The sequence below is a fragment of the Pan troglodytes genome, chromosome 13 (assembly GCF_028858775.2).
Source record: "Pan troglodytes isolate AG18354 chromosome 13, NHGRI_mPanTro3-v2.0_pri, whole genome shotgun sequence".
Lineage (NCBI taxonomy): Eukaryota > Metazoa > Chordata > Mammalia > Primates > Hominidae > Pan > Pan troglodytes.
The window spans coordinates 132,976,634-132,992,219 of record NC_072411.2 but is presented as its reverse complement, the minus strand read 5'-3'; the positions used below and the strand labels follow the sequence as shown (position 1 = coordinate 132,992,219).

At 40.5% G+C, this 15,586-nt stretch overlaps 1 protein-coding gene across 4 annotated transcripts in view; it reads right to left on the bottom strand.

Annotated features, from left to right (window-relative positions):
* Positions 1–15,586, bottom strand: part of CAB39 (calcium binding protein 39) — a 108,603-nt gene that overhangs the window by 77,433 nt on the left and 15,584 nt on the right. Inside the window, exon 2 of one of the 4 annotated variants that reach the window (XM_054680174.2) lies at positions 4,211–4,462. The exons of the other annotated variants lie outside the window; for them this stretch is intronic. The gene's annotated coding sequence lies outside the window, so the exon portion shown is untranslated. The remainder of the gene's footprint in view (positions 1–4,210; positions 4,463–15,586) is intronic. 4 annotated transcript variants of the gene reach the window in all.

Genomic DNA, 15,586 nt, shown 5'->3' with positions numbered 1-15,586 from the left:
TGAGATCGTGCCATTGCACTCCAGCCGGGGTGACAGAGCGAGACTCCGTCTTAAAAAAAAAAAAAAAAAAAAAAGTATCATGTATCAGAGCTCTGTGTCTTTATTCTTTTAAGTTCTAATAACCATATATATACACACACATACACATACTTACCTGATTTCTGCAGACAAAAGGTTTCTTTCTTTATATTAATATTTGTTTTTTGCCCTAATTTAATACTGGCCCCAATCAGCAGTTTTCAAATGTCTTTTGTTGTTTACAAGAAAGGTAGTTTGCTCAGTACTGAAACAAGCTGCCATCAAAGCAAGTACTCTTCTAAATGAGTTTCTTCTAGTTGTGACTGAATATCAAGTTCTAAATTAGCTTAATAACATCATAAATAAAGTCAAGTTTAAAAATTAAGGTCTACATCCTTATGTTTAAATTTTCTATATTAATGTAGCTTGGCAAAACTTTCAATATTTTTATCAATAACTCCACACAAAACTATCTTTAATAATGTCCTTTAGATTAATTATAAAAGTAAATACGTATTTTCTTCACACTTGAAACTGTCAGACTAACACAACTCTTTCTGGAGTCAGTAGGGGGTCATCACAGCATTTTTCCAATGGACAGATTGCTTTGTAACTATTTCAGCAAAAAGACTCGTCTTTGGGGGTCTTATTTTTAATGAGTTACTCTATCTGTCCCTTCCTTTCTGTGCAGACATAGCCGGCCTTACTTTGTCGTAGAGTTCCAGCCTAGTTGTCTGTGGAAGTCATACAGAGTGAGTGAAGGGAAAGAAACTGCAACTCCTTGTCTTCTTCTCTACTAACCAGAACTAGGACAGTCAACGAGCTTAAATGCCAGTTTCCTCATCTTTATAAAACTTGAGGTAATTAGACCTCTCCTGCCCACCTTAGAAAGCTATTCATAAGGAACGGCTAAACAAATGGCTGACCCGGCCACAAAGAGACCACACAATGTTCTGTGCAGTTATGTATACCACATATGAGAGTAAAATGCAGCCAAGGAAGATTCTGAGTGACTCTGATAAGGCAGCAGCAGTCTGAGAGTCAAAACACAAAGATTCTTAACTCATACCAAAAACTTAGGCCAATTTACACAGTCTTGAATCTAAAGTCCATGAAGGCAGCCATTTCTTTGCCAGCTAATCAACACTAGGACCTATTAACCTTTTCGATTTGCCAGATTAAAAATGCTGTCTTCTTGCCTTCCTCTTCTTTCCACCCCTCTGATCAATTATTTTAATTTGAATTGCCAATCATTAATGACAATGAACATACTTCCATTTGTATTTTCTTACTGAAATTGTACATCTCTATTGCCCATTAGCCAGCTGGCTTTGGAGTCCTTTTCTTATTGACTTGTAGGATATTGAATAATTATGAACATTATCCCTTTGGCTGTTTAGATTTTTTTTTTTGCAAATATGTTCTCCTAGTTTGCCATTTGCATTTCAACTTTGTCACTTAATATAAGAAGTTTTCATTTTCTTACAAGATTTATCGGCCAGGCGTGGGGGCTCACGCCTGTAATCCCAGCACTGTGGGAGGCCGAGGCGGGCGAATCACGAGGTCAGGAGATCGAGACCATCCTGGCTAACACGGTGAAACCCCGTCTCTACTAAAAATACAAAAAAATTAGCCGGGTGTGGTGGCGGGTGCCTGCAGTCCCAGCTACTCGGGAGGCTGTGGCAGGAGAATGGCGTGAACCCGGGAGACGGAGCTTGCAGTGAGCCGAGATTGCGCCACTGCACTCCAGCCTGGGCGACAGAGCAAGACTCCATCTCAAAAAACAAACAAACAAACAAACAAAACAAAACAAGAAAGACTTATCTGTAAATCTTTTTATTTAGGAATTTTGGATTTCCTGCTAGGCTTGGAACTGCATGCTGAGTATGAATCCAAAATTTCATATTTATAGATATCTAACATTTATGGTCAAGCAATGGTATCTTTCTGAAATAAGCCATTCTAGTAGAATCTCATTTAATGAATCTCACTACTATCCAGTTTGAGAAAGGATGGCTGCTTTCATTATAGCACTGCTTAGTTATAGACAAAAAAATAAACAAACAAATCCACTGTAAGAATTTGTGACTTTTCTCCAGTTAGCCAGCAACTAATTAAGTTATTTTGGGGGAGGCATAATATATTCTTTATATGGTAACTATATCTAAATACACGTTGAATAAGTATAACATTACATAAACTTATTTAAATTTGATATATTGTTCAAAATTATAGCTCTAAGATTTGAGGATATTTTAAAAACTGAATGTATACACGTGCCTTTAGAATTGGATTCCAACTTACGATGTGATCAAATTCCCATTCCTAGAGTTGGGCATGGGTGCCTGTAATCCCAGCTACTCAGGAGGCTGAGGCAGGAGGACTGCTTGAGGCTAGGAATTAGAGACCAGCCTAGGCAAAAAAAGTGAGACTCCATCTTTTAAGAAAAAGGAGAAAATAAATTCCCATTCCTAGACCTTATCCCAGTCCAAGCCAAGCCAGGGGCAAATACTAGAAGTAAACTGACGAAGTATCAAATCTGAGCAACCATTTCCATGGGTATCAGGTAGGAATATTCTGAAGTAGACCTGTATCCTTGTGTCTTAAGCATGGAGGCATCCAGGATTGGGATAAAATGAAAGAGATGTCATGAAGAAAGAGCTGAAAGCATTTTCAACAGTCTAATAAGACATGTTAATATGTAAATAACCATCTCCACACTAACCTGTGTGGTGTCTGGGAACGAGAACCATATATTCACATTGAATCTGCACCACAATTACCATAGTCAGCAACCAAATTCCTATAAAATTTATCCAGCTGTGGTTTTGTCAGAGGGAGATAAACCTTGGGGGAATTAATCAGGGGACCGCCTGAATTATTCTCCAGGCATTCCTATTTGTCACTGCTCCTCTCAGAGTGTGGTGCTCCAAACTGGATCCCATACTCCCCATGTGTCAGCTAACCAGGCAGACTACCTTTCCATATATTTCATAAATGTGATCTTAAATTATGTTAAGTTTTAATAGTCACACCACACAGCTAAAACACTTTCTACTGAGCAATTTAATTGACCCAAGTCTTTTGTACCTGTTGCATAGGAAGCCCCATCTTCAACCATTGTATACTACTGCAGGGGTCCCCAGCCCCCGGGCTGTGGAGTGGTACGGGTCCAGTGGCCTGCTAGTAACAGAGGAGGTGAGCAGTGGGTGAGAGAGCATTACTGCCTGAGCTCTGCCTACTGTCAGATCAGCAGCAGCATTGGATCTCACAGGAGCATGAACCCTATTGCGAACTGCGCATTCGAGGGATCTAGGTTGTCCACTCCTTATGAGAACCTAATGCTTGATGATCTGAGGTGGCACAGTTTCATCCTGAAACCATCCCCTGCCCTGCATGCCCCACCAGCCCTAGTCCGTGGAAAAACTGTCTTCCACGAAACTGGTCCCTCATGCCAAAAAGGTTGGGGTCTGCTGTATTACTGCATTTTGGGACGTGCCAGCAGGACTGAACAATTATTCCTATTCAATTCCTTCTGATTTAGACTCAGTATGTAGTATGGCATTTAAATTTTTTTACTTGGATCTTAATGCTGTTATCCAGTATACATCAGCTTCCCCTACCAGATTCCTGTCAACTACAAATCTGATTAGCAAGTCACACAGGTTTTCCTTTACTTCCTGTTAAAAGTATGAATAGGTCAGGGAAGAGAGTACTGGAGCTTTCCAATAAAGCCTCTCCTCAATCTGTATTTTGTGTACAGTCATTAAATAACCACGAGGCCACCGGGCCACCTAACTGCATTATAGTATCACTGGTGGCGTACAGACTACTTTGACCTCATGACCCATGATGCACACATATTCATACAAAGAAAACAAGAGTCACCAAATAGCACTTATACTTACTATGTAAAATTATACTGACATTCTTTATTCTATTTTGTTCTATCCTAGCCCTACTCCTTCCCTTCCTTGTAAATGCTAGTCATAACCCACTAAGGGGATTTTATAACCCACTGATAAGATCGAACTTGCAGTTAGTAGAAGATTTAAAATCAATCTGAATAGCTCTTTTATACTAATGATAGCAACCATATTCACAATGCTGAACTTCTCCAATTACGGCAAAGCACAAAGACTTTATCATGATTTAAGACTTCAAATTAGAGGCTGGAGGTGGTGGCTCATACCTGTAATCCCAGCACTTTGGGAGGCCGAGGTGGGCGGATCACCCGAGGTCGGGAGTTCAAGACCAGCCTGACCAACATGCAGAAACCCCGTCTCTACTAAAAATACAAAATTAGCTGGGCGTGGTGGCGCATGCCTGTAATCCTAGCCACTCGGGAGGCTGAAGCAGGAGAATCGCTTGAACCCGGGAGGCGGAGGTTGTGGTGAGCAGAGATCGCGCCATTCCACTCCAGCCTGGGCAACAGGGCGAAACTCTGTCTCAAAAAAAAAAAAAAAAAAAAAAAGACTTCAAATTATAGTTTCATACTACAAAGCATTATTTATTTAGAAACATCTGTAATACATGACTGATTTCTCTGAATATGTTAAAGGTCTTTTATCAATATAGATCTGCCATCTTTAGTTTTACCTACAATGATTTATTCACAGATACCCTAACAAATTAAGAGTTAAATTATCATATCTTTAGAACTAGTTTCAGAAAACGGGAACTTCAGCTATTTCTAGACAAATTAGCACTGTATTTTAAAATACAAAAGGTTAATCAATGTCCACATTTTAAAAATATCTATTTTCCTTCTGGTTAAATTTACTCTCACTTGCTACAAGGCTGTGTAAACATAGTCCATATGATCATGGGCAAACATCACAGCCTCACCCACATTTTGGTAAATAAGAAAAGCAAACAGTGAATCCTGCTCTTTTATAGAGATAATTCCTTTAAAAGAATACCTAAACAAATGAGAAAACTTGAAAGTTCAAGTATGGGGAAAAGGCCTTCCATAAAATTATTTTTGTGTCAAAGAATTAAGGTAGATTGGAAATGCTATGGTTCTAAAGTCATACCTGAGAGTGGTGAAATGATTTTTAGTTTTTCCTTTTAGTCATTCCAATGAATAACTATTTTGAAAAAAAGTTTTATTTGCAAAATTTATAACCTTAAACTTATTTCTACAGCATCAGATGTAAACCTGGAAAATCACTCTCCTTCAAGGTCTAAGCATTGCTATTTCTGTTCTGGCCAAATGCCCACAAAAGCACAAACATGCCACAAAACCAGCCTGAGCTAAACCACCATAGTAGGAGATTGGAAGGTTTCTTTTTAAACTGCTCAAAGGCTGTCGTATGGTGGTATTTAGTGTAAACAGACTTTTTCCAGCAGCAGTATTTAGTCACAGAATGCACAAGTACACAGCCCTGTAGATGATCACATAGAACATTCTACCCAAGGATAATTTCTGTTGAGAATTTTCCTAACCAATCAACATATTCTTTCCACTCCACTCCTCCACATCAACACACTAACTGGCATATGAAGCCTTGATCCTGATGAAATAATGAGGCTAAACAACACTGAACTTCAGAGGAAGTAACCAAACCTCATTTGCCAACTGACTGGTATGATCAAATATAAAAGCTCTTGCTTGTGTTTTTGGAGGAAAAAAGTTCCCAATCATACAGCCTAAACTCAGCTCATAAACCAAAAGATGAGAACTAAATGGCATGAATGATAAGTGGTACATATTCGCTAGGTGTTTCAGGACTTAGAATACAGCTGGGGAGAAAGGCACAAATACAGAAGACTTAAATCCATGGAAGACTAATAGGTACAGACAGGGCACTGTGTGCTGAAGGTCCCAGACTTCAGCGGAGACGTTTCTTGAACTGCCTTGTGTAGAATGAAAAATTTGGATAAGGGTCAGAAAATGTTTCACTGGAAGACTTTATGCAACAGTCTGAAGCATGATAAGGCGAGAAAAATGACTTTGTAATTTCGTCAGGCTCTGATGGGTAATAAAGTATCGGGTGAAAAAGCAGGCAGAAGGTGAAAAACCCAAGTGCTGTTTACAGAATAACCACATACCTTCTTTTATTGCTCAAAGAACATTCCACACTTTATGGAGTAGTGCTTTCCAGGTAAGTGTTGACATCATAATATAGTCAAACTGGAAAACTTGCTTTTTAATCTCAAAGCAGTATCTAAAATGCACAACAAAAGCATCTTATATCCGAGGGAACATAAAAATTTAAGTTTTAGTGAGAGGCCTAAAACCATTCAGGAAGAGGTACAATGGATACATTTACTTACATTAAAAACTTATTTTCCTCTACAAAAATTTTGAACATGGGATTTTATTTTTCCTTTACTATTTTGGCAGAAGAATATTACTAACACAAGTCAATGTGAGGACTAAACAAAATATTTGTGACAGCGCTCTGTAACCTCTAACAAACAGAGATGATCATTTTCGTGCAGGCCTCAAAAATCTATCCTTTGGATTTTTCTATCTCCCCAAATGCTGGGGTTATTGTTAACCATACGGCCAATCTCTCAGACTCATAGTGGCTTGAAAAGGAAGTTACATTGTTTAAAATTAGATTTTCTGCAGGTGTCCTGAGAGGGTAGCGGGGAGACAGGGTGAGCTTGTTCCATAACAGTGGGAGAACAGCAATCCAGGCACTGAAGTTTTGTCAAACTAAAATGACAGTAGCCATGATTCTGATAGTGGCTTTTAAGCCCATTCTAAGATCTGCAGCAGGTGAGGGTCTATCTTCTCTTCAGCCCAAACACCTCACTCTTAGCAGTTTTACATATTGGGTTTCAGTGTCATCAATTTAAAAAATTTTTTCTAAAAATTACTTTAAAACTGTGTCTATTAAAAATGTCTGCATGTTGGGTGCAGAACTAGTTTCTGAGGAAAACACTAACCTGGACTCCAAGTCAACTTATGTAACTAGATTTGAAATCAAGTCCTGGTTAAGTTTTGAAAGGCAGATATTAGTGTTGGTTGCCATTTGAGCCAACTGTTAAAGCCAGAGCAGCTACCAGACACTCTAACCTTGGACCTCTCTGGTACTCAATTTTAATTAAAAGGTTGGCAGCATGAATCATTATAAAGGGCCACTTCCACAGCTCCAGAGCATCAGAAAAATGATTTAATTAAACTGCACTCTGGCCTAATACTATGTCTTTTATGTCTTGTACTAAGATACCTTAAACTTGAACTCAGGTACTTCATTTTTACAGACACTGTTGAGATCAGAGAAGGGTCAAATTTTTGAGATTTTTTGACTCCCCTCCTTCCCCTCCTCCTGACCGAGATTTGAGAAGTATATGAAGGACCCAGAGCTCGCATTAATAAAGGATCCACAGGGTCTCGATTACAGAAAATTATGCTTCTCCTAAGTGGTTGGCTTTCTTTTTATCTCATAAACTGTCTTGGATTTGCTCTTTCTTTCTTTGTTCTGGCTACTCAAAACTCAAAGCCAAATGTGTAGCTAGTGTAAAAGACATGCATTTGATACTAACCTTGTCCTGAGAATAATTTCATCTCTCCACTTTTTCCATTGCTTTTTATCTAACTCTTTGGGGTGACGTGGAAGATGAGACAGAAGGGGAGAAGAAAAAAAGAGAGAAGGAAACATATCCCTAATTTTCTCCATTTCCCTAAAATGACAGGCAAAGGACATGAAAAAATCTAATTTTAGCACAAGGGTGTAGCTTTTATCCTTACCACCATGCTAAATTTGTTAAATACTGTAAGATCTAGCATGTCAATATTCTCACTGCTGTAGAAATAGGTAACAATGTTACAGGGACATCCTGTCTGGGAAGAGATTACTACATTAAGTCAAACAGAGAAAATGTGGTAAAGCCATCAACATGTACAATGTGCAGCAAAAGAGGAGACTTCCACCATTTTTCTTGAGAGTCAAATACTTTCTATCCATGAGTAACAGCATACCAGCCCATGTGAACATGAGAGATGGTCGGCATAACTCTTCCATCTCTCAAAGAGCCCCTATGCAGTGTGCAATAACTGCTTAGTTCGTGTCATTCTCCTTTCTGGTAAGTAAAGATGAATGAAAATACTTCCAAGTTTCTTCAACATACTTTTCAAGCCCCTATTACATGCAAGCCATTACAGATATTAAAGTCTAAATGGTCTTTATATAAAAATATTTTTTTTGTTGTTGGGCATGGTAGCTCATGCCTGTAATCCCAGCACTTTGGGAGGCTGAGGTAGGTGGACTGGTTAAGCACAGGAGTTCAAGACCAGCCTGGGCACCACAGTGAGACCTGGTCTCTATAAAAAAATTTAAAACTTAGCTGAGTGTGGTGATGTGCACCTAGGGTTCCAGCTACTTGGGAGCCTGGGGTAGGAGGACTGCTTGAGCCAGTGAGGTCAAGGCTGCAGTGAGCCATGACTGCACCACTGCACTCCAGCCTGGGTGACAGAAGGAGACTCTGTCCCCCCCATCCCCCCCCAAATTATTTTTTAACTAGGTATACAAACCATTCATAAATTAAAATAATGGCTGAGCTGGGAGCAGTGGCTCATGCCTATAATCCCAGCACTTTGGGAGGCCGAGGCGGGCGGATCACTTGAGGCCAGGAGTTCAAGACCAGCCTGGCCAACATGGTGAAACCCCATCTCTACTAAAAATACAAAAATAAGCCAGGCGTGGTGGCAAGTGCCTGTAATCCCAGCTGCTCAGGAGGCTGAGGCAGGAGAATTGCTTGAACCCGGGAGGCAGAGGTTGCAGTGAGCCGAGACTGCACCACTGCACTCCAGCCTGGGTGACAGAGCGACAACTCTCTCTCAAAAATAAAAAAATAAATAAAATAATGGCTGAGCTCTACTTGTAAACTGCGATTCCACATTCTACTCCAAACTCTCTAAGGAAATTAAGGAAAACAACAAGAATTCAAGGGGTATCAGGGCAGGCGACCAGCAAAGAGCACAATGTAAATGAAAAACAAGCCGATGAGATAAGCCAAAATGCTACCCAATCAACAAGTATTGGTCACTTGATGCTTTCCTATGATTCAACAGAAAACACAACCCCACCACCGCCACCAAATATTGGTGGTTTAGACCAGAAGACTAATAATGCAGAACAGTGTTCCACCCGGGTGGGGCACATATTCCAGTTCCTCCCTCCACAGTTGAGAGAATGTAAGTGCAGTGACTCCTTCGTCAGGGGTGGAATGCCTCTGGGATCCTGTGGGCCAGCTCTTTAGACTCCCTCAGGCCTTCATGATACCTGTGGCCAAAAGCCCTAAAGCAGGGCCTACATTTAAGACTAACATGAGGGCTAAAGGACAAAATAACAGGAATGAAGATGTGGTCTGGGTCAAATAACCAAGAAGTCTAAGGATGTTTGATTTTGGACACCTAAACAAACGAGAGGGGAAGACGACAGACTCCACCAATCCTCGGAAGGGTCATAGGGTCATTCTATATCACCCCCAGAACCATTTCTTTCTGGCAACTCCCCCATTCACACATACCACTCACATAGCTCCAGTGGGTGGTACTATGGCCTTACCTGACCACATCCCTGCTGGCCTCAACAACCTAACCGAGAGGTTAGGGAGGGGCAAGCTAGACACTGAACAGGAAGTCAGTCTATCCAAAGGCTGAAGTTCCATGATACATATTTAGGAAATGCAGGTGGCCAGATTTTCTATCAGGTGGAAAAAACTAGTCTGCACAGAGATCAAGGGGCGAATAAGCAAGGAAATGCAGTAGGAAACAGTCTTAAAGATGCCTGTATTCTTGGTTCCAGCTTTTGAGACCCAGATGCACCTCTTCCTTTTCCCCAAAATAAAATTTTACTAAATCTTTGTTTTGTTGGAAAAAACGAGTTCCAATTAATACAAGGGGCCACCTCTAAGGGCAGGGGTCAGATCTTTCTCCTCTTCACCTTTTAGAGGGCCAAACTGGCCTAGTGGGGGCTGCGAGTGGCAATGTCTTATTCTTCCATATACTCTGCATATCTACTTTTGGGGATGGAGATCTGAAATGTGTCATTAACAGGGGAAGAAACAAAGAAAAAAATTAAAGTGTAAAAACAGTATGTCTATTTTCACAAATTGAGAACAAAGTTCAAGATTATATAAGCAAATGCAAATTAAATGTAATTTTTCCCCTGGCCATCCTAAACTCAACTCCCAAAACGATCTTGTGAAACTCCTGGTATTTCCCTTGGAAACATTTGCTCTAAAACTTGGAAGGGATATGGAAAATAAAGAATTAAACATTATATAAATATGTAAGTATAGGAATACTGCTACACTGTCTCCTTAAACAGTCCTTTTTTAGAGTTATAAGGCATCCAGTAACGACCATTTAAAATCTGCAACTCCCCAATTTCTCTTTCAATAGTTCCTGAGAAGCTACTTATGGGAGAGTGAAGGAAGAGAGAATCTGGGCAAAAACAGTGTTTACATTTAGAATCTCCTTTCAAACAAAGTCGAATACTTTAGAGCCAGAAGTGCTAACAGCATATAGCTCTCATTGAGAAGGAAGAAAAGTCAAGGCAATCTACTGAAAACCCTTTTAGTTTCAAGGAAGGAATGCTACAGCTCCAGAAGCAACACCTGAGAATCAAACTACCTTGCGGGTATGTGGGGGGACATCCGAGGACCTGATACGACATCCTTAACACCAAAAAAATGAGAGGAGGGGGTCAAAAAACAGCTAGTCTTGCAACTGCTGAATGGTAAGATGACAATTTATCATCCAAACTAGGGCAAATTGGAGAATGAAGGGGGGCACGATGAATAAATACATCAGGACAACAGGCATAAATGTGTGCTGTCTGGGAAGTCACGACACTTGGTCACCCCTACTAATCTGTGACTATTTTGATTCCCCTATGACTAGCCAACTTTCCTGTGCATGTCCATTTCTCAATCTAGCAAAGACAGAGCACCCTCTACTTAAAGTAGGGTGCAACAGGGTAACCTGCACATAAATATTTGTTAGTCCTGGTTGAAAAAAATTCCATATTTAAAATTTTTTTTAATTGTCAGTGATAACGTAAAGAAGTCTCTCTTGGCAGTATTTAATACTTCAAAATCAGTAAATATCTACAATTCTCAAGATTTATTGGGGATTATGCCTATGTCATGAAATAAATAACTTTTCAACCTCCCACTAACCACACTGACCCAGGCCAGGTGGGCAACTAGTTGCCATTTCTCCTACAGGCACACACTTCATTATCATCATCATTTATCCCATCCTGCTCTCATTGCTGAATAATCAGAACAGGCTGATCTAACTGATCTCATTCCCCCAGCGGCAAGAATCTAAACATGAGTTTTTTCTCCCTACTGAATCTTTGAGCGATTTTACCCTGATTCATGCACCCCTATATTTGAAAATTAACAATAAATGCATTTACATACATGACCCTAGACAGCAAGGGCCATCTTCACGTACTCCTCACAAGGTGCGATACAACTGAAAATAACAGATTATGTTTGTAGGCACACATTAGTTTTAAACAAAGATGAGGTAGAAGATGTTTCCTAAAACCCAAGTAAGGGGTCTTAAAACTGACTGATAAACCTGAAACTGAGTTCTCCTGTTAAGAGATAATTTCGGCCGGGCGCGGTGGCTCACGCTGGTAATCCCAGCACTTTGGGAGGCCAAGGTGGGTGGATCACGAGGTCAGGAGATTGAGACCATCCTGGCTAACACAGTGAAACACCGTCTCTACTAAAAAATACAAAAAATTAGCCGGGCGTGGTGGCAGGCGCCTGTAGTCCCAGCTACTTGGGAGGCTGAGGCAGGAGAATGGCGTGGACCCGGGAGGCGGAGCTTGCAGTGAGCCGAGATAGCGCCACTGCCCTCCAGCTTGGGTGAGAGTGAGACAGTTCCCCCCCCCCCCCAAAAAAAAAAGAGAGAGATAATTTCACCAAGCTCTCAGCTCTCTCTCCTTTGACCACTCACTAAGACAGTCTTAGAACTAATTCTACTTTCTGTAGATTTAGGATACTCCATTAAATGGGGTGTACCAATAAAATCAGTGCAGGATAAAATGGACTTGTTGGAACATTTTTAACAACACGAAGTTCGAAAAAGCTAACTATTTTCTTCTTCACTCAATAGCTAAAATAGCTAGATGTTTTAAATATTAGCTTTATTGAGATAAAATTCACACATCATACAATTCAGCATACAATTCAGCTGGGCATGGTGGCTCACATCATAATCCCAGCACTTTGGGAGGCCTAGGCAGGAGAATTGCCTAAGGCCAGTTCAAGACTAGGCTAGGCAACATAGCAAGACCCCGTGTCTACAACAAATTTAAAAATTAGGTGTGCAGGTGCTCGTCTGTAGTCCTAGCTACTTGAGAGGCTGAGGAGGGACGATTACTTGAGCCCTGACGTTTGAGGCTACAGTGAGCTATGATGACACTAATGCACTCACAGCCTCGGTGACAGTGAGACTTTGTCTCAAAAAAAGTGTTTTGAAGCATAAAATCCAATAATTTTCAGTATATTCAGAGTTAAGCAATCACCACCACAATCAATAAAACAGCTAGATTTTTTTAAGACACCGAAGATCACTTGTAGTAAGAATGAAAAAGGAATTTTATTTTTTTCCTGGTTTACATGAGTATCTTAACAACCTGGCTATATACGGGACCAAACTCTTTCCCAGAAAGGCCCTACCAGCAGTATATGAGATCGTCTTGCCTTATGCATCTCAATGCAACCCTACTTGCATTAAGCATTACTACTTGTTAAAATCTCTAGTAGCACCCCCCATTGTTTTATTTACATTTACTTTATTTAGCCACTATCTGATCTGGCTGTTCACTTGGCCAGTGTTTTAGCCTTTAACTTGCTTGAAAGGCAGCATGCTTTAAGGATTAAGACCATCTCTTATCAGACACCAGTTTAAATCCCAGCTCTACTGTTTAGTAGAGGTATGAACCAAAATCTGGGGATAAAACATTGACCTTTTGTATCTCAATTAGTTATAAAATGATTGTTAAAATTTTAACATGAATAAAATGCCTAGGGCAGCATTTGAAACATAAAAGGAGCTTACTAATAAATGGCAGTTATCAGTTTGTATAAGCTTTTACTATACTGAGGTAAATGTCAACACTTCGGCCATTGTCGCACAGATTTTTTTCACACATTTTTCTTAGTTCTTTTCTTCTATCACTCGACAGCAATGAAAATAAACCTGCTTTTTCATCCAATGGATATTCATATAAGTTTTCTTGGCCGGGCACAGTGGCTCATGCCTGTAATCCCAGCACTTTGGGAGGCCGAGGCGGGTGGATCACCTGAGGTCAGCAGTTCGAGACCTGCCTGGCCAACATGATGGAACCCTGTCTCTACTAAAAATACAAAAATTAGCCGGGTGTGGTGGCAGGCGCCTACTATCCCAGCTACTCAGGAGGCTGAGGCAGGAAATCACTTGAACCCAGGAGGCGGAGGTTGCAGTGAGCCGAGGTCGCACCACTGCACTACAGCCTGGGGCACAAGAGCGAGACTTGGTCTCAAAAAAAAAAAAAAAAAAAAAGTTTTCTTCTAATGTATAGTTTTTAGTCATTCTCCCAACAGATATATTTTCATATAAAGGGTAGCTTAATTATCACAATTCATTTTCCCAAAGAATAACCAATCATTTAAAAATATTTTGCTCTAGCCTGGGCAACATGGTGAAACCCTGCAAAAACTACAAAAATTAACTCGGTGTGGTGGTGTGCACCTGCAGTCCCAGCTACTCGAGAGGCTGAGGTGAGAGATCACTTGAGCCCAGGAGGTCGAGGCTGAAGTGAACCATGATCGTGCCACTGAACTCTAGCCTGGGTGACAGGGCAAGATTCTGTCTAAAATTATAAGAAAAATTTGTTTTCTAAATAATCCTTTTTCTCCACTAATGTGTGATGTTGCTTATGTAGCAGGCTCATATGTATCTTTTACTGTGTTCCATAAGTCAACTTTTTAAAAAATCTGACAGTATTCTCTGGCCAATACTACACTGATTCAACCTGGAAAAATTTTCTCATTTGTTTATTTAAGTCTTTTTTCACTTAAATTTATAGTTTTCTTTGTAAAAATCTCAAATATTTATAGATTTCCTCACCCTGGGCATTTCATTTTTTATTGCTATAATGAATGAGGTTTTCGCTCAAGATTTTTCATAGCCAAGTGCTACCAATTATTAAATATCTTTATGTGGTATAAAACCATCTTACTAAACTTTTTTTTTTTTTTTTTTCCCTTAAGACAGTTTCATTCTTGTTGTCCAAGCTGGAGATCTTGGCTAACTGCAACCTCCACCTCCCGGGTTCAAGCTGTTCTCCTGCCTCAGCCTCCTGAGTAGCTGGGATTACAGGCACATGCCACCACGCCCAGCTGATTTTTTTGTATTTTTAGTAGGGATGGGGTTTCACCATGTTGGCCAGGCTGGTTTGAACTCCTGACCTCAGGTGATCCACCCAAAGTGCTGGGGATTACAGGCGTGAGCCACCGCGCCGGGCACTAAACTCTTATTTTTAACTCTTGATTTGATTCTCTTGGTTTTCCCAGGTTTAAAATTGTGACTGTCTGCAAATACTGCTATATTCCACCATTGTTTCCAATAGTTAAGTCTTTTATTTGATGTATTCTTGCGCTGGCCAAGACATTATCAAACATCAGTGTTACTGGGCATCTTTGTTTTGTTTTCTGATTTCAAGTGTTCATAAAACAAGGAGAACTGTTTAACACTGCTATCTTGGCACATATTGGGATGATATAGCCAGAGGTTAAATACTAGCTGCTGCAAACCGCCCAAGGGTTCAAAACCAGGCTCTGTGGCTAATTTGCAACTAATCTTTGGGCAGACTATTTAACCTTTTGGCCTATATTTCATAATGTGTAAAATAAGCATAATCTCTTTCTTCAGGCTGAGGGGATTAATTGAGATAATGTAAGTGCTTAAAACACTTACTTGGCACACAGTAAATACCAGGTTTTGTCTTCTTTGACAATTTCATATTTAATTAGTTTTGCTGGTGTTTTACTTAGAATGTTCTTGGCTTCTGTATGTGCATCTGGGGCCGGGTGCAATGCTTCATGCCTGTAATTCCAGCATTTTGGGAGGACAAGGCAGGAGGACTGCTTGAGCCCAGGAGTTCGAGACCAATCTAGGAAACAAAATGAGATCCCGTCTCCACAAAAAATTTAAAAAATTATAGCTGGGTGTGGTGGCACATGCCTGTAGCCCTAGCTACTCAGGAGGCCGAGGCAGGAGGATTGCTTAAGCCTAGGGGTTCGGGGCTACAGTAAACTATGATTGCGCCACTGCACTCCAGAATGGGTGATAAAGCAAGACCCTGTCTCAAAAAAACATATAAAAGATAAATTGGGGCAGGGTGCGACGGCTCATGCCTATAATCCCAGCACTTTGGGAAGCTGAGGCAGGTGGACTGCTTTGAGCTCAGGCGTTCAAGACCAGCCTGGACAACATGGCAAAACACCATTTCTACAAAAATTAGCTGGGCATGGTGGCTCACCCCTGTAATCCCAGCTACTTGGGAGGCTGAGGCTGGAGAATCACTTGAACTTGGGTGGA